Source organism: Rhinatrema bivittatum, chromosome 8 (assembly GCF_901001135.1).
Source record: "Rhinatrema bivittatum chromosome 8, aRhiBiv1.1, whole genome shotgun sequence".
Taxonomy (NCBI): domain Eukaryota; kingdom Metazoa; phylum Chordata; class Amphibia; order Gymnophiona; family Rhinatrematidae; genus Rhinatrema; species Rhinatrema bivittatum.
In genome coordinates, this window is record NC_042622.1 from 94,551,292 (window position 1) to 94,574,621 (window position 23,330).

The 23,330-nt window shown below is 43.6% G+C and overlaps 1 protein-coding gene across 1 annotated transcript in view; it reads right to left on the reverse strand.

The window, feature by feature from the left end:
- DIPK1B (divergent protein kinase domain 1B) overlaps window positions 1-23,330 on the reverse strand; it is a 57,820-nt gene that overhangs the window by 8,540 nt on the left and 25,950 nt on the right. The window lies entirely within an intron of this gene.

Genomic DNA, 23,330 nt, shown 5'->3' on the forward strand with positions numbered 1-23,330 from the left:
CAGTGATATTTGTCATTCCTTGTCATTTTCATCCAAAATGACATAAAAAAACCCCCAAACCATTGTTTCTGGGTTTTAGCACGCACAAAACAAAAACAGTAAACAAAAGACACAACAAAAGTTTTTACCCTTGTCCCATTCTTCAGTCCCTTCTCCGTTTCCCTTATTTGAGATCTACCGGGTCTGGGGGCATTCGAGGTTAACCACCACAACCCCTCCCATCAAGAGCGCCAGCTAAAGGGTGTCACCAGATGTACAATTTCTGGCCATTTCTGGTTTAAAGGCCCAACCTGGACTGAATTCTGAGTTGTCGATTTGCCCTCTAAAATCTGTAGTAAGTGTTCTCCTTAGTTTCAGTTATTCCATATTTTTCACTCTACATTAGCAGAACTGGAATATTTATTAGTGAAACTGAGAAGCAGGTGATAACATTTGGAACTTATCTCTGTTCATCTCGCCTAAAATATGTTGTGTAGCAAGCTGTGCATTACTTAGGCTATCAAATAATCTTCAATAAAATTCATGAAACCTTGGCCAGCAAAGCTAGTGCTGCAGCTTTTTAGCCACCGAGCACAGAATGTACCCTTTACTTAGCACCAGCTCAGATATGTGTGTTCAAATACGTGATTAATTGGACAAGACTTTAATATCCATGATTATTCTATATTGTACTCTACTGAATCTTTTTCTTATTCCCCTCACATATTACTTCCTCATTCCTAACGATACCTTAAAAAGGTTAACCTACTTGGGATGCATAATTCCAATATGGGGCCAATTCACTAAAGCTTTTCTCTCATTCTGTATCTATATGTCCTGAATATAAATTTTGACTCTGGAACAAAGCACGAGGGGGGGAGGGGGGGGGGTGCTGGAGAGGCACAGTGGATTTCTGGGTGGACAAGCTTCAGGCGCCTTTCCCTCCAACCAATCAAAGTGCTCTGGCCAGACTGGGAGGGGGGGGGGCTTGCTCCCCCTCCCCTTCTCCTGGAGCCGCCTCTTCTCTGGAAAGACATAGTATTGGGCTTTGGTTGGTTGACACGGCTTTTCCTCCACACAGCCACCAATGGAAGGGGTAGAGTTCTGCTGTTAAAAAAAACACAGGAGCACCATTCTTGGTGGATTATGATTACACACGTCTACAATTTCCTTATATTCCAAAAACAATACATCAAGCATAATAAGAGGCCCCAGAAGAACCCCCTATGAACACTAAAATGCTTTTCTTCCGTCAAGGGTATGGATTCATTATGGAGACTAACCACGTACTACACTTGCCCCACGTTTTTGAATTTTGTGTCTCTGAATGCTCAGGCATCTGTGGTCCTGCTTTTTTTTTTTTTTTTATAATGGAACACAACTGCAAATCCCTGTTTGCACTGCAAAAGAAAGCAGAACTCCATGACTGGTGCAAACTGACCATCCTAAGCTACTATTTCACATAAGGGGCAATATTCGCTTGGAGCATGTTGCGTTTGGGCCTGTTTCTTGTCCTTCTTTACCGCTGTGGCGACTCCCTCCGGGCCTGATAGACGGCTTGCTGCCGCGGCGTCTCCTTGCCGCTTCTCCTCGGAGTCCCCGGGCTGGCCTGACGCTGCGGATCCGCCATGTTCCTGATGACGTAAGGGCGCGCGCGCACTCCAGACTTTGTACCAGTAAGGGCGCGAACCTCAGGGGCGTCCCCTGTAGTGATGTCATACTCCTCCAATATAAAAGGTCTTCTTTCATGCTTACGAATTGAGTTAGCAAGGACTCGAATCACTCTCCCTTGGATATGATTCGCCCAAGCTACTCTGCCTCCTTGAACTACCAAAGGGCTCCCGCTCCTCGGGGGCCCCGCTCTCTCTTCTTGATTTCAGACTGCTAAGACGGGATCCGGTACTTGCTCCTCGAGGGCCTACGTCCCTGAAAGCTCAGAAGACTCCTTACTGCCTGGAAGCGATCACAGACGTGAACACTGTGAGTTCTATTACAGATAGGAATTGGTACTCGCTCCACGAGGGCCCATGTTCCTAAACCCTCCAAAGACTCTCTTCTATTCCAGAAGCCATCTCATACACAGATATTGTGAGTTCTCATTTCAGACTGTATATAGGAACCAGCGCTCGCCTACGGCTCCTGTTCCTGAATATACTGAAGATTCTCTGTTGCATAGAAGCCATTACAGATATCTACAATTATGAGTGTATCATCTTGTACTGGTTATGTATCCAGCATACCCTATCTACTCACTACCTATAGTCTCTCTCTACAGCTCAGCAAACTCAGAGATTGCAGTTCCAGTATTTGAGAGGCTTCAGCCCTGCCGGGTACATCAGCTCACTACTGCCACCTCTGGTGGTTCTACTACCTGTCTAATAAAAGAAACTATCTGTGTCTGTCTCCATACTCCAGCCTAGCCGGTGGTCCCTCTCAGAGTATCTTCCTGGGGGCGCTATCATCTGCCATCGGCCCAGGGATTCACCAACTTACTTTGGGTGCTCTTCCCCACACTACTAGAACTGTACCATATAGACTGTCACTCTGTGGGGAACCTACCCACTACGGATCGATAACTCCGCCTACGGAGTATTATCAATTGCTGCTCCTCCCCTTCGGGGAGCAGCACTGAACAGAGCAATAGCATGTATTCTGCACCTGCTATGATTGCGGGTGGCGGAACTGGGGTGTGGCACCATGAGCATTCTTAGGGTAGTAACAAGAAACAAACAACAGCAGCTCTGCTACTTTTCGCAGTTCAACAACGCAAACATAGTATTATAACTTAAAGCTCAGCAATATTCTCTTTCTCTAGGCTTCCTTCTCTCCCCAGGCCTCCTGTTCCCTCCTGGGCCTAGCTGGTGATAGATCTTTCCCAGGGGCCTGCACATAGGACCAGGATTCCCTGCTGTATTAGGGTTAAAGTGGACAGGGCCAATTCTCTGGAGCTGGTCCTTTAAGGTGTTCTGGAGTTTTCTCCTGTACTTCCCTTCACAGGGGAGTAAACCACAATGCAGGAATTTGAAAATGAAATCTACGCACATAGGTTCCTTCCCCCCCCCAACCTATCCCTACCTCTGGACAACCCTTTTTCGCCATGGATACCTAGAGAATCAAGGCAGGTACATTTATCTGCTCTTGAGGGGGGGACAACCTTCCTCCAAGGGTATCTAGCTGGATAATTCCTTAGTTACTCAGCTAGGTCCCTTTGAAAATGGTCCTCCCCCCAAAAAATAATGCTCTCTTTTTTTTTTTTTTTTTGAGGGAGCACTGCTGCTTTAACCCAAGACCCTCCTCTCTGCCCTCCCTAGCTGCATATTCGTGCTCCGGCCTCGGGACTGCAGTAATGATCCAACAGGCTTCAATAAACAAATTAGTCCCAGCAGGCAAGTGATCAATACTTGGTTATCATTCATTCGGCAACAGTAACTTCCATCTGACAGATGAAGCAGTACCTTAATTAAAACAGATTGGTGGCCTGCTCGGCTCAGCACAAAATATGCTGCCAGTGTCTATGGCACACAGCGCACTTTTCCATAGGTCAGCCCTTAATTCAATCGTTGTTCTGGCCTGGAATTTCTCAAGCTGCAAAATTCACTGACAGAGTCTTTCCTTCCCCAGTGGCCTGCAGGGTTTTTCTATCAGATTTTTTCACAGACCAGAAAGGAAATGGAAGAGGCTGTTTTCTACGCAATGGGGCATTTATTACAATAGTGCATTACAGATACATTAGGGTCACCAGGTTATCTCCTTCTGATAGAGATGGTGTCTCTTATTTGTCAAAAGGTAGTTTGGGCTTTTTGTATCCACTTCTTCAGATGTGAGCTAAAAGCGGTCCATTAATATCAGAATTTAATTTACATCTCATGAGTGCACTGTGCAGAATCCAGGAACATGATTTGTGAGCCCTAATCCTATGCGTCCCCAATACTAAGTAGATTATCTATACATGTCATCCCAGGAAAAGACTGCAAGCCAGGCGTGACAAGCTATGGCCTGAGTCATTGAAGAATGTGGAATAAATGAATGCTTCGTAGCCCAAGGACAACACAAACCCTCCCTGGAATGCTCCATCAACTAAGAGGAGATCTAGAGACAATCATTTTCAATATGCAAATTCACTATAAGCAACCTACCCCAGTCTTTATAAATGTACTGCGTATACCTCATTCACAGCTGCTACTCTAGCCAATAATTACCAATTTTGTGCTGTCTCCACTCAGGTTCTCAGAACCCCTGACACTTTTATGGGAAATTAAGAAATCTACCTCATAGGGGCTTTATTTTTTTACCCCAGGTCTTTTCCCTCTCCCCCATATATATTCCCCTTCCCTGTACAGCCCAGTCATTGTAACGATAGTCCTTTGGCTAGTGGCCACAAGTGGTGGCTCCCTTTGGATCTTGGTCTGCTGTGCCCTGGACATGGCCAGTAGGTGTCACTCTTCTGTGCCCACTGAGACTCCATCCTGGGGTTGTGGTATCTCCAAACTCTGCCAGCCCAAGGAGCAGGAGCAGAGTCCAGAAATCAAGCCTGGCTGTTGCACAGCAGCATACAATCCCGTCACTGGGCCATCAAGTCAGCCCCAGCTCAAGAGCTTTTAAATGCTGTTATGTAATGCTAAACTCCCCAAAGGAGAAGTCTCACAAACTGCAAAGTGTCAAGGTTCTTGATCTCTGTTACAGATCTCTCAAGAAGCCTAATAATTTTACATTGGCTCTTTTGTCAAACAAAAAGATATATTTACAAAGAAATAAAATAGATGGAGGCGAGAAGTTGGCTTATTTTCCAGCTGCTTCAAACATCCCCAGTGCATCATGAGTCATGATGTTACACTGAGCAGAGTTAATGAAGGCAAATGCCAAGTTCATTGCCGTACTATACTCTATCCATTTATCTTGCTGTACCTTATCTGTTTACTAGACCTTATCTGGTTTTATATGGTTTGATTTTACATGGTAATTGTGTTTGGTGGGAGTAATTTGTTGCAGATTTTATAAAGAAGGGATTTAATTCAAAACAAGAATCAATACGGTGGGAAACTAGGAAGATACAGGTAGATTAATTGTAGGGTTTCGAGGGTCACTGCCAGACAAATATAAAATAAGTCCATAGACTAAAAGTACTTTAGGTAGCTTTACATCCCTGCTCCCTTAGAAATTTTACATGGATAACAAATCAACAAAATTATGATGCAGGAAGTAGTCCAGCAGCGAGAGGGAAGCTTTCTAGTCTCTTGCACCGAGTGCCACATGTATGACTATCTCCTAGCTGGCGAGAGGTCGTATGTGTGCACTAAGTGCAAAGAGCTCCAAGGACTCAGAGAACAAGGCCGATCTCTGGAGGCTAAAGTGGCAGACCTGGAGGAACTAAGGGAGACAGAGAGGTAAACAGAGGAGACCTTCAGGGACATAGTAGAGAAGTCCCACCTCCAACCTGGTAGCCCCTGTGCTGCTTTGGAGGAGAGCAAAAGCCTGATGAGGCAGGAAGCAATCCTGTAACTAGGACCTGCCCTCAAAGGGATGAGGCATCCTCTCGCACTGAGGTTAGGTCTCCAGGGGCACGTGCCCATGAGGGAAGGGTTAGGATGGCCATTATAGCTGGTGATTCAATTATTAGGAAGGTTGATAGCTGGATGGTTGGTGGACATGAGGGAGGAGCCAGCAGTCTTGCAACATGGAGATACCAATGACAGGAAAGTCCAAGAGGGAGGTTCTGAAAGTCAAATTTAGGTAAAAAAAACTGAGATCCAAAACCTCCGGGGTAGCACGACCCCAGAGGCAGCAGAGCTCCAGAGTCTCAATGCGTGGATGAGACAATGGTGTAGGAAGAGGGTTTTAGGTTTGCTAGGAACTGGGCTTAAAAAGAGCACAATACCTCAGGGGAAACATTTAAAAAAATTATTTATTAATAAACTGGAACAAGATTAAGGTGCTTTTGGCTGGCCCACTGGTTCAATGCGCATGGCGGATTCCCAGTTTGATTCCTGGATCAGGTCTTCTGCACAGCAGGTTGGCTAGGGCCGGGAATGCTGCAGATTCAGTGTTCACAGTCCCTGAGGGTGGAAGGGGGGAGTCAAGATCATCTTTAAAGGTGACATCCGGTGGCTGGATTTAGAGCCTGCGACAAGGGTTCCGGAAGGAGCCCTGATGTATGGCTCCCAGCCTCAGGACCATTGCTGCAATGAACAGACTGGGAACAGTGGGAGGATCTATTAAAGCAAGGGAAAACAATTCCCTGGGTAGTTGCAAATGTAGCCTCATAATGCCACAATCCCAGCATGAATGAAGAATCTTGGTGCCGGAATCCCAGCACTGGATCCAACTGAGCTGGAAGAAAAAGGAGGAGGAACCACTGGGCCCAAAACAGGAGCCCAAGGTGCATTAGCAGAGCTGTGTGAGTGTGCTGGTACTGCAGCAGCACAGAGGTGCACAGCCGACCTGTGGCAAAGATGGGGAGCTTGTCAGACACCTGCCTTTAGCCTTAAGCAATAAAGCTGAGCTATTATTTAGATTCTTAAAAAAATATATGGCATAGTGTCTCCAAAGCTGCTGGGCCCCAGAAAACCTGCAGGTCAATGTTGAAGAAAACCCTAAAAATCAGAGGAGCGAAAAAAAAAGCTCATGACCTGTGCCTCCCACCCAGTTGGTTTCATGACCCGAGAGAGGCACATTTAGCAGCATGTATTCCGAGCCAATCCCTTCCAAACAATCTTGCTCTTGCTAGGTCAGTTCCACCTCAGCTCCGAAAAGCTAGTTCTTCTTTCCCAATTTAAGGCTCTGGCTGACTACTCTACATAAACAACAGAGCTAGTTCCACTAGAAAGCCCCGATGTGGACTCTGCATCAGACCCGGCAGAAACAAAGGACGCTTTGAATTTCAACTGCCAATGGGAAATGGAGCAGAACAAAGTGAAAAACAAGGTGAAAAATACTGGTTTCCTTTGGTCCAGCGTGGCATGTGAGACAGAGCTGTGCATGAAGGTATCGGGTTTCTCTGAATGTGATAAGTTGCTTCAGAAAAATAAACTCGTATTATCCATTGGTCGATCCTTTAAACTACTGCTAGAAAAGCTATGTTCTCATTACGGATTATAAGCATGGGTTCAACTGAGTTTCAAAATAACTTGACCACCCATCCCTCCCCTCCCCCCCAAAAAAATGAATTCTGATAAGTCAATATGTCACAAAATCCCTCTAGTAATGGAAGGTCATTGTAATGATCTCATGGACATGGTACAGACCACTGGGGACAATGGGCCACAGAAAACTGCAAGAAGGCCACAAGCCGGATCTTACTACCGCATCACTTCTATAGTGCTACTCTACCTGTGCAGCGCTATGTAAATACAGATCACAGTATACGTCGAGCAGTGCTATGAAGGTAGTGGGATCCAGCTTTCTGCCACTTCCTGTGCTTCACTGTGTCCCTCTGGGGAAGCACAGCCTAGGACAGTCAGACTGCAGTACTGTGAGGCTTTGTTTCTTTCATTTAAAGAAAAGTCACCAGCTCTTGCCTTCCTTCTTCCATAACGGACGCACCAAGCAATTAGTTTTTTCTTTTATATCTCCAAATACATTAACGTAGATTTGAACCGCTTTACGGTTTTCTAACCCACATATAAGCTTTATCTAACACATAGTTTCTATTATTAAAATATGTTACCGTTCTATATTGGCACATGTTTAATTTGTAATCTATACCAATTATAGTTTTTTCTTACTGTGCCTTTCTGTGAACTGTTGTGATGGTGAATTAACTTAACGACGGTAGAGAAGAGTTTTTAAATAAATAAAATGAAGGTAGCCCACTGGTTTTCAAAGCACGACAGCCATCAGACTGTAACAAACCAACACAGCTAGCAAGTAGCAGAGAGTATCTGACCAACGACATGGGGGATTTCTTTAACTTTAGCTGCTTTAAGCGCGGCCTTTCTGGGTTCTGTTTATTCAAAGGCATTGAGACTACCGGGCTAATTTTAAAATGAGCACGCGTGTGCCCATACATGGAGATACACGTGAATTTTAAATCAAATGTGGCACTTGCGGGCATATGGATTTAAAATATGCCTACCGCGCGTAAATGTGCTCCTAATTTTAAGAGGGTACTCGAACAAACCTACTTCGTGTAACTTCTTTAGGACTTGGCCGGCTTTAACACGCCTATGCAAGCGGATTTTAAAACATGCTCACGCGAGGGACTCTGCCAGTGTTAGTCCACCAGTTTGCCCAGTCAATCTCAAGGTCTTCCATACCCCTCTGGTTCTTCATCCTGCACAAACCCCCACCCAGTTCACCCGGACCCCTCACCTTGTCTTGTAAGGCCAAAAACCTGAGATCTGCAGACTTGCTTCTCATCGGGAGCAGTGGTAAAGTTAAGCGGATAACAAGCCGACGCTCGCTGCGGCCTCTGGCTTGAAATACAGAGCCGCGCACGTAACAGTCGGGCCCTGTCCCGCCTATGCCCGTTCTCCGCCCCATTCAGCCCTTTTTTTGTTACTTGCCCATGCGTATATAAGCGCATAACTTCTGGTTTTTAAAATACGCGTCGCTTGCGTGAGGCCCACATACTCGCATATAGGGGCTCTTTAGCGCAAGCGACACTTAAAATACAGTCCCATGGATTTTTTCGTGCATCCCCCTCATTTATTAGTTGATATCAGCACATTTTGCGATCACTTTGTGTGATGTGTGGCTCAGTTTACCTCCAATAAAGACAGTGAGTTGTTTAAACACTTTTTGGACCTGTGCAGTGGTTGATCAGTATTATTTCTTTCACTACCTTCCTCGTTCATATGAATTTTGGCTGTTCACGATAGAAGCGGAGGCACAAATCCACCAATGTCCACCTTATTTTTGAAAGCCTCTAACCTATTAACTTCCGCCCCTGGATAGGAAGGAGATGCCTAAGATGCATTAAGGAAAGCCTGCAGGTGACAAGGAAACCTTCAGGTTGTCTGTGTTTGGCTGCAAGATGATTTTGATATCATATCTGCACAATTTATGGGTTAAAAATGACTTATTTTTCTGTATTCTCTGATCCTGCACAGTATGAATGAGAAACACAAAACTCAGGCTGGCTCGCTGCTAATAACACCAGACAGTGACCCTCTCGAGCTCCGCATTCCTATGGAGAGCTATTTAGCTCTGCTTTCACCCTCAGCATGCACTCTTACCCCATCTGATACGTTTCTCTTTCAAATTCCAAGTCCCCAGTCCCCTTTCACATTGTAATAATTCCCCAATATCTCTAAACTATCAGGCATAAAAGAGACCCAGTGCACTTGTTCAGCACTTATTACTGCTTGGTGAGCCCTCCTCCAGTCAGAGCTGATGCTGGGGTAACATCACAAGCCAGCCAGTTGCCAGACGGATGGCAGAGACCTGCGGCTGGGCATTTCAGCTCTGGGGACGTATTCCTTGCTCCTTTAATTGCACTTTCAGGGGCAGCCCTGCATACCCTAGGCAACATTCAAACAATTTACTTATCACCGGCTCTCGTTAACAGGGATGCTAACCAGAGGCTCTCCTGCGAGCTCACATCAATTCACTTGCCAATGAGGACTGGCCCCTCTGCTTTATCCACAATACAAGACAAATAATAACAGTCCAAGGAAATGACCCACCCCACCATGACCTTACAAAGAGATAGGGATGTAAATAATATGAAGACATCAGAAAGATCCATTGATAGGTTTTTAATACCCTGGCAGTTACGTTCTGAGGTCTCTTCCTCCAATGTATCCTGCATGACATGGATAATCATTTTTTAAATAAGTGAAATATTGAGGTGGACCATATTTTGTATGAAAACATCAGCAACATCTGTTATATCATGCTGTGTCATTTCCTAACCAAAATGACAAAAAGTCTAAAGAGATATTTATGTCATTTCAGCTTATGCTAAAACAATTTAGAGCACACTAAACTCGTTTCAATGCGCGCTATATGCAAAATCAAATAAAGTATGCATATCGTAAAAAAATATCATGCACTGTGAAAAAAAAACCAGCATGCACTAAAACAAAACGAACAAAGCCAGTGATAGTAATGGGAAAGTAAAACAAAATACACGACATGGTCTGACCCAGCGTGGCAATTTCTTATGTTCTTATGTATCAAGGATGACATGAAACAATTTTTTTCCATGCACTCTCCTAAAAAATGAGACAGGTTTCTGGGGATACTCCAGTCAGTAGCATCCTCATCTCCTAAGGTCCCATACAGTAGGAAGAGCCAAGCAGAGAAAGTTTCAGTAAGTCAAGACCACATATCTGCAAAATAATGAGAAAGAAAGAGACAGAAAAGGGGGCAAGCTGATGGTTTTAGCTTTTGTTCCGACTGAATTATTTAAAGATATGGAAGTTGTACTGATGTACGCTGAATGGAAACTGAATTAAACTCAGTATTGCCAAGAAGCAAGAGGAGGAGCACCATCGCTAGTCATGAAATATATCCCTGTGATTTCCAGGACCCCTGTGTCTTATATAATCCACAAAGCCAGGCTTTTGTCCCTCACTGGTGTACGGATTCTCCAGTTACTGTACATCTGGAGTTTTCACAGTGCTCTTTTTGTTGAAATGTTTCGAGTTTGGGGAATAGAACCATAGTGTCGGAAGGAGATGCCCACCTGTTAGGTTAAAAAATAAGGTTATTTTTAAAGTTCAGCAAGCAGGGCAGATGGAAAGTGAGATCGAGAATTCCTGCTCACGCTCAGTCCCATATGTGCTGTGAAAATTCCCCAGAAAGGCGTACAGTACAGAGTAACCTAGGAGTTGGAGGAAAAAAGATTAATACCTACCAACATATGGGCGAAGAAAAAAGGGAGAAGCTAAGAAACAGAAAATGACTAGCAGGGTTTTTACATGCAGCATAAGAAAATCATATGGAAAATAGAATTCAAGCAAATAAATTCTATATTTATTTAACTGAGAGCAGAGATAGAAGTATCTCAGCAAATAACAAGGGAGTTTTATGCTACTTGCAGAACCATGGAATATGATACCGAATGAGGATCATCAGGCCCATCTTGTCTGTCCAAACAATGTCCTGTTACAATGCCATAGATCCCCAGCTGATCTCTAGCTTTTTCTCCTTGTGTTGTAGATATATATGCACAACTGACTCAGGAAACAGGAGAGGTTGAGACAACAGGAAAGGTTGAGACAACAGGAGAGGTTGGACAACAGGTCCAGTTTCTCAAAGCTGAGTTAAATGATGCCACAGCTACTGGTGCGACTTTCCCCAAGGTGCCAGCACTGTATTGGAGCTCAACAGCGGGCATGCAACCTACTTTCTGGAGCAGAAACTTTGCATCATTCCTGAATTTTGAACATACTTCTCGATGCATTTTGCAGTTTATAGTTGTGGGGTTTTTTCCACTGTAAGTGCAGAATGTACAGAAGGGTGAATCAAAAAGCCTGGACTGGGTTCCCTTCAGAATCTGGGTTACTTATCAGCTCTGAGGCACCATGAGTGATATAGGTTAGACAAATCTATCTAGTTGGCATACTACAGAAACACACGCTTTTTGCACAATAAGGTCAATACATTTCCTACCACCTTCTTGGTCTGTGACTTTGGCTCTGGTCTTCCTTCATCTTCCTGGGGGAAAAGAGCTAATTTTACATAGTCCCAGAATCCGGCATGTAGCCCAGCAAACTTGCTCATGTTTTTACAATGACTAATGCCATGGAGTAATATCAAGGCACACAAAAGACTTATCAGTGCAATCATTATTACTATTGATAATAATAATAATAATAGATGCAAATAACAGAAGCTATATCATAGTTACTGAAGGCTTGATCAACGCAAGGTCTCGACTCATTGACTTTTCTATTTGCATTTGTGACTTTGAGGCAGTGATGATACTCACTGAGCAACTTGGAACATGCTTACAGTCTTTTCACTGGAGGCTTCCAGTGCACAACCCAAAGCAGTGCTCTGTGTGCTTCAACAGAATCAGAGTTGGATAGGTAAGAGGAGGGGAAGGAGAATAGAGCGTGTGCCAGTCTCACACCATGCCAGGCAAGCCAGGAAGAGAGATTTACCAACAACAACAAGATTTTGGATTTATCTCATGACTGCCATCCAAGTGACCTCTCCAAATGCATTGCTTCTCAGCCTCTTTTTGGCGAAGATCAGATCTCAGTCATGAGTTGAAGACAATCCCATCTTGGCCTTCTGACTGAGATCAAAAACCTATATAATATGGGTAGGGTGAAACGCCCTGCCTCCAACCCTCTTGGGAGCATCACTGCATTATGGCTATAGCCAAAGCAGGAGGATTAACCCTTCTCTTAAGCAAAACCCTTATGTGTTTTGAAATCATTACCCATCAGAAACTCATGCAGCCACCTCTGAGAGGAGGGGCGTGCCCTATATTAAAGCCCCTACAACATGGAGAAGGTAGAAAGCATAATGTAAATATGACTTGTTATCACCATTCACCACTACCCATTTCCAGTGGGGTATGCAGCGGCACAGAGAGTCATCTATATTCGAAAAAAATCCAAATTGAATTTCTTCTCTCTTGACTGCTAAAGCCACACAGTTTAATGTTTTAGTGGAATAATGGTTAGAATAAGGGAAGTAGGGTAAGGAAAAATTCTTGGATTTAATCCAGGCTCTACTATTTTCACTCTGTGTGACCTTGGCCAAATTACTCTGCCTGACAGTCACTTAAAGTGCAAATTACATGCTGAAAAAACGTTTAACAAATTACTTCTAGTCTGATAGCTCCTGTTATTATTTCAAATGTGGATTCCAAAAAAAAAAAATAGAACTGAACTCTCCCCCTCTCCAGATGCAGTAAATGGTGCTCCTCAGCCCGTTCAAACCTCCAGAGAACATGTTTATAACATAATAGATGATGACAGGAAAAGACAAATTAGCCCATCCAGTCTGCCCAGTTGCCTTCATTTCTGGTTCTTTCCCACCTGAGTAGATGAGCAGTGGTAAATCTTCTAAAAAGAAAAATGTAAAAAGAAACTAGGTCGGGGCTAGCAGCAGCCTCTACCTTCCACTCCAGCTGCAATGGGGAAAGGAAGCAGCCTGGTGGGATCTGGCAGAAAATCACTGCCCCTGTAGATAATAACCACATAAATTCTCATATTTAAACCAGCATCAGTTCCCCGTGCCTTTCAACTGAGCGCTCTAACCTGACCCTACCACTACCCTCTATCTCTCTTCCAAGCATGTTAAAATTCACTACCTCTACTGGTAGACTATTCCAGGCCCTATTATCTTCCTCTTTGGGCCTTACATGCCTCATACTTAATCCAACCCCTCTCATGCCTTACTACCAAGCTGTAATAACACACAGAGCCAACAAAACTAGTGAAGCTGTTTGCAAGATCTGGCCGTCCCATGCTTGTTGATGCTAGGGTTACAACTATGGCCGCTTTACATAGGTAACTCCAACCTTCCTGGCAGCCTGAGGCAGCTGCATGGTTGCCATTATGATTGTTAGTGTTAAACATGTATTTTATTTTTATTTTTTTTATTTTTTTTTTTTAAGTTTCAAAAACCGTGACAATGCTAGCCAAAACCACCCCAGCGTCGCTCGGGTTGTCTGGTGCCCAACTCATTTAAATGTTAAAATCAAACAAGAATGAAAAAGATAAATATTATTTCATTTCATTGACTTAATTAACAGAAAGCACATTGAAACTTGGAGAATCACTCTATAAACTGAATTGACAGTCTTATTGTCTGGCAGCAACAGTATATTTGACATCTCCTGCTGGCCAGCTCTGGAGAGTGCTACGTGCCACGAGAGAAACAGCCACTTCACTTAGTGTAGTATAAAAGTGCTTGGAAAATTATGGGAAAAAAATGGAGGTGATCAATAGTGATTGTTGATTGTTAAATGTTGCTCTGACAATCAGTAGTAGGCCAATGACTGAACCTTTTTTTGTCTCTCACATTCATTTTTCATGATTGTTTCTATGCTTTTTCAGCATTTCAGACAGACATGACTAACAGACTGACCGACACAAGCCTTTTATATATAGATAATGAGATCTTGATATAAGTAACAGCACATATACATCTCCTGTTGGTATGGAAGAAACAGAGATGAACAGATAAAGCAGTGTGGAGAGGCAGGCAAAATGTCTGTAAGCAGTAAGAAACATACAGGCATGCAAACAAATCATTAAGATACTATCAAAAGCAAATCATTCCCTCTCTAGCCCAAACCCTTTCACGCCATTACATTTGGGCTTAAGTGGCTTAAATCCTGTCACTGAACTTCCAAAGAGATCTCATTGCTGGACATCTTTCCGTGAAGCTGGAACATCCATTTCTACATCTTATATCTTCCTCCTCCACAGCGCCACTGAACTGCCTTGAACAAACCTCCTAGCCTTCAGTCTGCCCAGATCATTTATCTCATCGTCGTCATAACATATGAAAGTTAATATAGCATATGTCATGTGCACACTCTGTGCGAGGGGACCCACTGCGGAATATCATACTGCCCCCAAACCTCCTTAAACCTTGATAAGAGGTCTCTTTTTCTGTGCTTCTCAAGTGTCAGAGAACACCAGAGCTTATGATCTGGTCCTGAGATGTGATGAGACCCTGTTGCAGGTGCTAGGAACATGCTGCATCCCATTGCATTCTGTTACCCGTAGCAATGCTGAACCCGTTTGAGGTCAGCACTAGGTAAGTGCCAAAATACTTCACAAAGATCTATCAGGAGGCTGGACTGGCTGTAAGTCTCCCTCCCAAAAAAACATCTTTGCCGGCCTGGGCTCAGTGATCTTCCCTGGCAACCCCAGAACTAAGAAGCGGCCTGATTTTTCTCCATCAGTCCCTCCCTGCAAGTCCCAGCTCTCCTGTCAGCAGGCTACGTCTGTTTCGCCTAAAATCTCTGGGATCACTTCTGTGTCAGTGTTTCCGGGCCTGTCCTGCATCTTAGAAAAAAAAAACAAACCACAAAGCAACTGATTCCTCAGACGGAGCCTGAGCAGGTAGCTCTTAGTGATCTTTAAATCAGAGCCTGGCACACAGGGAGTTAATAAATCCCACCCCCACCCCACCCGCTCTTGCGTTCTGCTATTAATTTCTGACCATCTGGCTTCGGCATTCTGCTACCACTAATGGCTCAAACGTGCTAAAGGATTTGCTGCTGATTTTTTTTAATCTCCCTCAGCTCCATCAGTAAAAATAATGCATCCCAAAATGCGAGGCGCCTTTTTAATACATTTTCTTGATTTAAACAGGGCCTTCTTTACAAGCAATGAAAGCAGGTAATTAATTGCACTCTCCTTTGAAGGAGGCAGTGGGGCGGCTGTTTAGTATTTAATGCATGCATGTGGGCTGTATAGCCTGCGTTGCTATGGCAGTGCTTTCTTCATACCCGGGCTGAAAACGTGCACATATCCAGGGACCTTGCTCAACAAGTGACCTTCTGCTCACTGGAGCTAGCTCTGCACACAGACACCAAGGCCCACCCTTGCCCCTCATCCATGATGACTCAGTTTATTAACAATCTTTTCCTGTGCATAGAGAATTTACTGCATGCCAAGGACAATACCGGGGATTCCAACATACTTCCATGCCTTGCTCGCCAGGGTCAAAATGAATTTGCAGTGTATTTCTACCTTCCTCAACCCTCTCCCCCAAGCCAATAATTTATTTTGCAGGGAGGGATGGCAGACATATATGGTGAGTGCCACAGCCCCAGGTTTCCTGCGGCAGATTTTTCAAGATCCTGCAGCAATTCTATAGCAAATTTGCATAATTTTGCATAAAGTTTCATATCTGTCCTTATGCCAAAAGTCAATTTTTTTTTTATAGAAAACATTTTACATTGGTGTTAAACAACTTTTAAACTATATACAAATACAAAATTTATCAAATATAAAACTCAACTATAAAGTAAAAACAGAGAAGTTACAAACTTTTAATTATGAAAAGTCACTTTTGTTTTGGATTGAAATACAGTGCAACCATCCTTTTTATATTTTCTTGAGAAAGTCCTTGTCATCTTTCTGAGTACATGAGATTATGTATGATGAAGCTGTGCTCAGCATCAGCAGAGTTCATCAGGCTGTTAATTGAAATTAATGCCATTTCTGCCAGCTGTAGGATAGGAGCAGCTGCAGACTTCCAAAACACATCCAAGTCTCTGTAGCTAGTGTACGGGTTGCACGTATGCCAGTGCGATAACTTTTGTATAAAGATGAAAATCTTCTAAAGAGTTTATCACTCAGTTCAGGAATTATATGAATAAACATGGTCACATGAATAACCCTAATTTTAGATACATAATGATGGGTTCCGCATTAGGAGTAACCACCCAAGAAAGGATCTAGGAGTCACTGTCAACAATACATTGAAATCTTCAGCTCAGTGTGCAGCGGCAGCCAAAAAAGCAAACAGAATGTTAGGAATTATTTGGAAAGGAATGGAGAATAAAACAGAGAACATCATAATGCCTTTCTACAGGTCAATGGTGCGGCCACACTCTGAGTATTATGCGTAATGCTGGTCACCCCATCTCAAAATGGATATATTAGAAAAGGTACAGAGAAGGACAACAAAAATGGTTAAGGGGCTGGAACAGCTCCCTGATGAAGAAAGGTTGGAGAAGAGATGATTCAGGGGGGCTAGGATTGAGGTCGTACAAAATCATGAGTGGAACAGAATAAGTGAACAAGGAACAGCTATTTACCCTTTCAAATAAACTAGGACTAGGGGGCATTCCTTTAAGCCAGCAGATACCAGATTTAAAACAAATTATAGAAAAGTGGTTTTTATTTTCACCCAACGCACAATCAAGCTGTGGAATTCATTTTCAAAGGATGTAGTGAAGGCAACTAGCATAGCTGGATTTTAAAAATGGTTTGGACAAATTCATGGGGAAAAAGTCCATAACATAGTTATTAAGCAGATGACTCAGGGCAGACCCATCACTTGTCACACAGAGCGAGCAGCAAGAAATTGAATTTACTTTTAGGGGTTGGCCTCTGTCAGAGACAGAATGCTGGCCTGGATAGACCTTTTTAGTCTGACCCAGCTTGGCACTTTCCAGTATGTTCTTATATCAAAATTGCTATTGGTTTGATTAAAAAAAAAAAGACACTGCTTGCTCTGTCCAAATGCACATCATCTCCTCTCCTTCTATTCTCTTTAGGACAGGAGGGGAGCAGAGCGGCTTGGCTCTCCTCTGCTGTAGCCTCAGCCTTACCCTTCTCCTCCCGGTCACTGCAAATTGCCTGGGAGGTGAGGAGGGGGAGATGCATGAAGCAAAAAGATTAGTTGCAGGGGGCTGAGACACAGAGGGCTTCCCTCGGATGACTGAAGTAGCGGGAGGTTGGGGGTGGGGGGAGAGGGGGATTCAAATTCAAATGTGTTGATTGTGTGGCAGGTTCTAAATTATTGCGGGGGCAGGTAATTATGTAGTTTCTCCCTGCCTGCACAAAAACCGGACTCTAGAGACACTGATGACTGCATTTCTTCCTTGAAGAATGCACACACCCTACTCCATTCCAATGCACCCCTTTCTTCTCCTTCAGCCACGCCCTCTCATTATATCTCCAGCCTCCCCCGCATTCTCATTCCCTCCCTATCCCTCACTCTCTTTTTCTCCTTCTTCCTTTTTCTTCCTGTATTACCCCTCATGCACTCTCCTTTCTCCTCCCCTTGCAGCCCTCTAGCTCTCTCTCTCCTTCTCCTTTCCCCTCAGCTTTCTTATGGTCCTCCCATGCTGTGATGCCTCCTCCCCTGGCTCCCAGACCCCATTTGGGGCCAAAACCATTCCTGCTGCCTCCTGCTTGCTGGTCCAGGAAATGTGCTTGTGCCAGGTGAGCGGGATAGTGCATTTTCAAAATCCTAATCATCCGACCACTGAGCTACCCTAACCAAGACTACTAACTATTTCCACAGGCGAATGATGTCTGCCTTCTCGACTCAGGTAAGTCATGTATATGAAAAAGGGATGAGTAGTGGTAAATGTTCCAGCTATGGTGGAGATGTACATTAGGTGAGTTAAGACTACAGTTGCCAACTGGCTCTAGATTTTCAGGACAAGTTGATCCAGTCCTGGTTTTACTCCCCTACATGCAGGTACTTATAGTCTTGATTTTTTTAGGGAATGCAATAAGAAAATCAGAATAAATCCCAGCATGCAATGGGGTAAAACCAGGACTGGATCAACCTGTCCTGAAAATCTGGAGCTAGTTAAGACTATCACAACAACCTTCCACCAGTACAACAATCTGGCCAATCACTAGCTTATAGGCTGCGTAGAGGACCAGACCCTTTGCCTTTCAACCATCTGTTGCTCAACTAGGACTCAACCTGGAACAGCACCATTTAACTTCATGATCCCATCTACATCTTAAGATGAAGATCTTATTTTGCACTGCCTTAATTCAAATACTGGTAGGAACTCACTGGGAAACAAAACTCTTTCCTTTGCAAGCTGGATGTTTCTCTGACCTTCCAAGCAGCAACTGAACAAAATGTACACAAGCTACAGGGTATGATTTTATTTTGCCTCCCAACAATAAAAATTCATTATATATTAGCTGTAAGAAAGATCATAATGGGAGGCTTCTAGTATTAATATGACTGTATATCACCAGCAAATAGAGTCTACTCAAAGGAATTATTAGGAAGGGATGGCAAATAAAACAGAGGATGTCATAATGCCTCTGAATCGCTCCATGGCGAGACCGCACCTTGAATCCAGTGTGCGATTCTGGTCACCACATCTAAAAAAGGATATAGCTGCACTGGAGAAAGTGCAGAGAAGGGCGACCAAAATGGTAAGGGGCATGGAACGGCTGCCCTATGACGAAAGGCTAAAGAGGTTAGGGCTCTTCAATTTGGAGAAGAGACTACTGAGGGGGGATATGATAGAGGTCTACAAAATCATGAAAGGACTTGAACAACATAATATAAATCGGTTATTTACTCTCTCAGATAATAGAAGGACTAGGGGGCACTCCATGAAGTTAGCAAGTAGCTCATTTAAAACAAATCAAAGAAAATTATTTTTCACTTGGTGCATAGTTAAGCTCTGGAATTCATTGCCAGAGGATGTGATTACAGCAGTTAGTGTAAATGGGTTTAAAAAAGGTTTGGAAAAGTTCCTAGAGGAAAAAACTGCTAGGACGGTAATTAATAAGCAATAATAGCTTGTGATTTATCTAATGTTTGGGTACTTGCCAGGTACTTGTGACTTTGATCGGCCACAGTTAGAAACAGGATGCTGGGCTTGATGGACCCTTGGTCTGACCCAGTATGGCATATCGTATGTCCTTATGATGCAATACAAAGGCAAAGCAAAAAGGTACCTATAGAGCATTAGTAGCATTAAACACCTTCAAGGTGTATAAAGGAAAGCATTATGAGAAGTGGCTATATATAAGATGGAAGTCTCCATGAACGTTTGGTTTTAACACAATGAAAGGACTTCCAGACTTCATTTTGAACTCTCTGATGCAGAGGTAAGTTTTTGATCGCGAAACACAGTTCTGTGGTGGATGTATATTTGCGTGTATTATTTTGGATTCATTCAGTGGGTTGAAGTCCATTTTCATTTTTCAAGTTTGAGACTCAACATTAATATGAGCTAATGCCATTTGATTGATAATTGTTTTTGGAAACTTTAATATTTTGGAGATTTGCATGGATAAACAATGATTTATAACAACAGTATTTTTAAACTGCAATACTGAAAATAGAAAAAAAGAAGACAAAATGGTGGACCAATGATTAGAAGCTTGCACTCTTTGCCTGGATATGCCCTACGGGCACAGATGAGTAAAGTGCATTTGTTTATGAAGGTCCACTTTAATATTTAACATTTGATGGTTTCAGCCCTTGCTCTGATATTTATTGACTAATGCTCTGTGGGTGTCTTTTTGCTTTGCATTAATATGACTGTCACATACATCTCTTCAGAAACTATCCACACCCGCTCCCCCTACCCATTTCAGTTAGGTAAATGTACCGTAAAGACAAAGCACAGCTGTGAGGAAAAATAGACTAATATTTCCATTCTGCAAACCCATTAAAGACCATCAATATCAACCACACAGCAGGAGAACAAAGAAATGCTTCATTTAACTTTTTATTCTGAGTTCAATATAGTCAGACCTGGTTAATCTAATACCAGCTGATAAAGTCATTTATCAAGATTAATCTAAATTCAGATAAACCAGTCAACATTAGCATATATTGTGGGTGACTGGTTATTAGTTAGAAAGATACATGTTACATACATCGTGAGTGATAATTGGTTAGTAACTTAGATGGACCTCTACTCGGTAAAATTCCTGGGCTGCACAAGCAGCTAACTATTGAGAGGGATTTAGCCTGCAACAATTTTTGAAAGTCTGAAAAAGAGATACTCAGATTGGCTTGAGGGAGAGACAACCACATCCCACGGAGATTTAGTCCTGCTGGAGAAGGGCCATTAATAGATACTGAGCACACACACACGCACAACTCCGGTCCTCTGTCACGGCTGAAAATACAATTCTATACAAACCCAGTGAGCAGAAGCCTTCCAGAGGACTATCATCCCCTCCACTGCTATCTGCAGCCCCTCCAATCCCACCCGCAGCTCTCACGTCTCCCTCCTCCAATCCTCCCTCCTCATCACCTCATTTCCCACCCCCTTCCTCATCCTGTGCTGTCTTTTTCTTTCATCTCATCCTTTTTCTTTACTCCCTTCCGCATTGCCATTTTCCAGAGCACGGTCCAAACTTACCATCTTTCTTCATCTCCCCTTTGCACCTACTTTATCCCACCTCACCCTTTGCTTTCCCCTCTGGGCTGCTCCTCTTCAACGTCCTTTCATAATGCCCCCTTCAAGACGCTGGCCCTTCACCGTATCTTCCTCTTAGCCAAGCCTATTACTTCCCTCCTTTTTGGCGTGTTCCACTTTGCCCCACTCCTATGGTTCCCCCACCAGTCCCTTCACCCACACTTCTCTCTCACACACCTTCTTCTCATGCAGATGCTCTTTCCATATCCCACCCACTGCCAAATATATGTTCACTCCTCTCAGCGCACAACTTTCACATGGCGCTCAGCATACATTTTAACATATTTTAAAGAAAAGTACAGAGTGGTCCTCATGGTCTAATGTTAAACTTCAAATGATGTTCTAACTAGGCCCAAAGCAATCTCCCAGGCTACAACCGTTTACTGCAACAGCCATCACTGTTAGCAGCTACGTTTTAAAAAAATCTTTGCACCGACTGAACACAAGGCAAATGATCTACTGCTCAGGAATGAGGTTTGGCAATGGCCCTTCCTCACAATAAAGTCTGCATAAGCCTGAACATTCGTCATTTACAGTAGTTTTAATAATAATTCACCTGTTGGCCCCTTTCATGGTTAATTCTGAAAGGCAACAAAGAAAAACACTGCAAATAAAGTCTTAGAATTTTAAGTAAATGTTGTAATACAGAGAATGCTTTTGAAATTTAAATTTGGACCATCATACCAGCCCGCGGATGCAGAATCTTGTTTCATTCAGTATTTTCACCGCTCAAGGTCACATATAATCGTTGGTCCTAGGATGAATTCTTTTAGATTTTTTAGTTGCTTATAAAGGAAAATACTTCCCCTTCAACAAGTTCAACAAGCCCGACATGATATCACGTTTCGTAGACTGCCTCAGGGGCTCCCAATTAATTCTTTGCTGGTGAGGAAGGTATAAATATATGCTGGTAGCTCACTTTAAGTTCTACATAAGAATGGCGGATTCCTTAACAGAGTTTATCCCTTATCATGTGTTAAATCTACATATCACAGAGCCTTGTACTGCAATTGTGACTACCTTTTTAAAAAAAAAACATTCAACCAAGGATTCAAACCAGCAAACTTTTGTTCTAACTCACTTAATAGCACCAGCTTCTATCTGTCAAGCCATCAGAAAGTATTGGCATAGTGTGCAGATAGTGCACCCCATATTTGAATTAACTCCAAGGTTTGCTTTTTCTAGGGGTCGGAATATTAAAGACCAAATTGTGCTACCATACTCTTTGTCTATCTGCTATAGAAATTCAAAGCTGTTATAATTGTGTTTTTTGCGCGCTGAGACTCTGTATAGATATTATTTTGTCATCTACAGGTTGAGAGATTCCTCTGCCACTGGAAGTCTCATGCAAATCTACTTTTGTGGTGCACATGATCATTTGCCCATATGCTTTGAGATATCTTGGTGTGTCCAAGCACATGCTTAGAACTCGGCTTATAGAACACAGAAGTTGCCTTAAGACTGGAAAAATAGAAGCTCCGCTTGTGTCTCATTTTTTAGAGTTCCACCATGAATTTAAGGATATTAAATGGACAATCCTGGAAACTGTACCAGCACACTGGAGGGGAGGTGACTGAGTTAAAAAAACTCATGCAGCAGGAGCAGAGATGGATTTACCACCTTGCAACTGTCTCACCACTCGGCTTAAACAAAGAAATCCAGTGGTCAGTTTTCATGTAATTGAGTTTACACTTTTCCACATTATTCAATATGACCTCTACGTGCATGAATGACATAATTCATGTGTTACGCATGCCGTCCACGGCAGACCTGCAGCACGGCCCTCTCACCTTTCCACAAGGACTCCAGCCTCTGGTTCCTCCTTGCTTGTGGCGGTGGGCCGCCAGCTCCGACCTCGGGTCTCCTCCAATGCCTCCGGCTCTGCCACAGTCTCCAGCATTCCAGGTCATGATGCTACTGCTCGTCGGGCCTCTCTGCGTGGCCCGCAGAGAGATGCCACTACTCATGCCGCGCCCCTCCCTAGGCGCGTGCGCATCACTGATCCTTATGTAGAAACCACAGCAAGAACCTGGCCACGGCCCCGGATGATGACGTCAACCTCTTCATAGTATTTAAGCTCAGGCCCCGCTCCATAGCATTGCCTTTGCAACAGGTCTCCTCACTGGTCGAGTACTCGTTGCTACTAGAGATTCGTCTCTACTCTACGTTCCTAATCCTCATTGTTCCTGGTTACTGTTTCCTCGTTCCTACCCTGCCTATGCTTCGGATTGATTACATGGCCTTTGACTTCGCTTTGCCTGACTTTGCTACAGCCTATCTCCAGACCCGGACCCCTGCTTCGCCGGACTACGCCACAGCCTATTTCCGGATCCAGACCTCCGCTTCGCCTGACCACGTATTGCCTATCTCCAGACCCTGACCTTCGCTTTGTCCGACTACGCTATTGACTTCTCTGTGATCAGACCACAGCTTTGATTGACTACGATATTGATTGTCTCCATGATCAGACCTCAGCATCGCTTGCCACAGCCCCTGGATTGCTGCCGACCCTGACTCAAGCCTACCATTGGAAGCCTCTTCTGCCTACTCCTTGGACGTG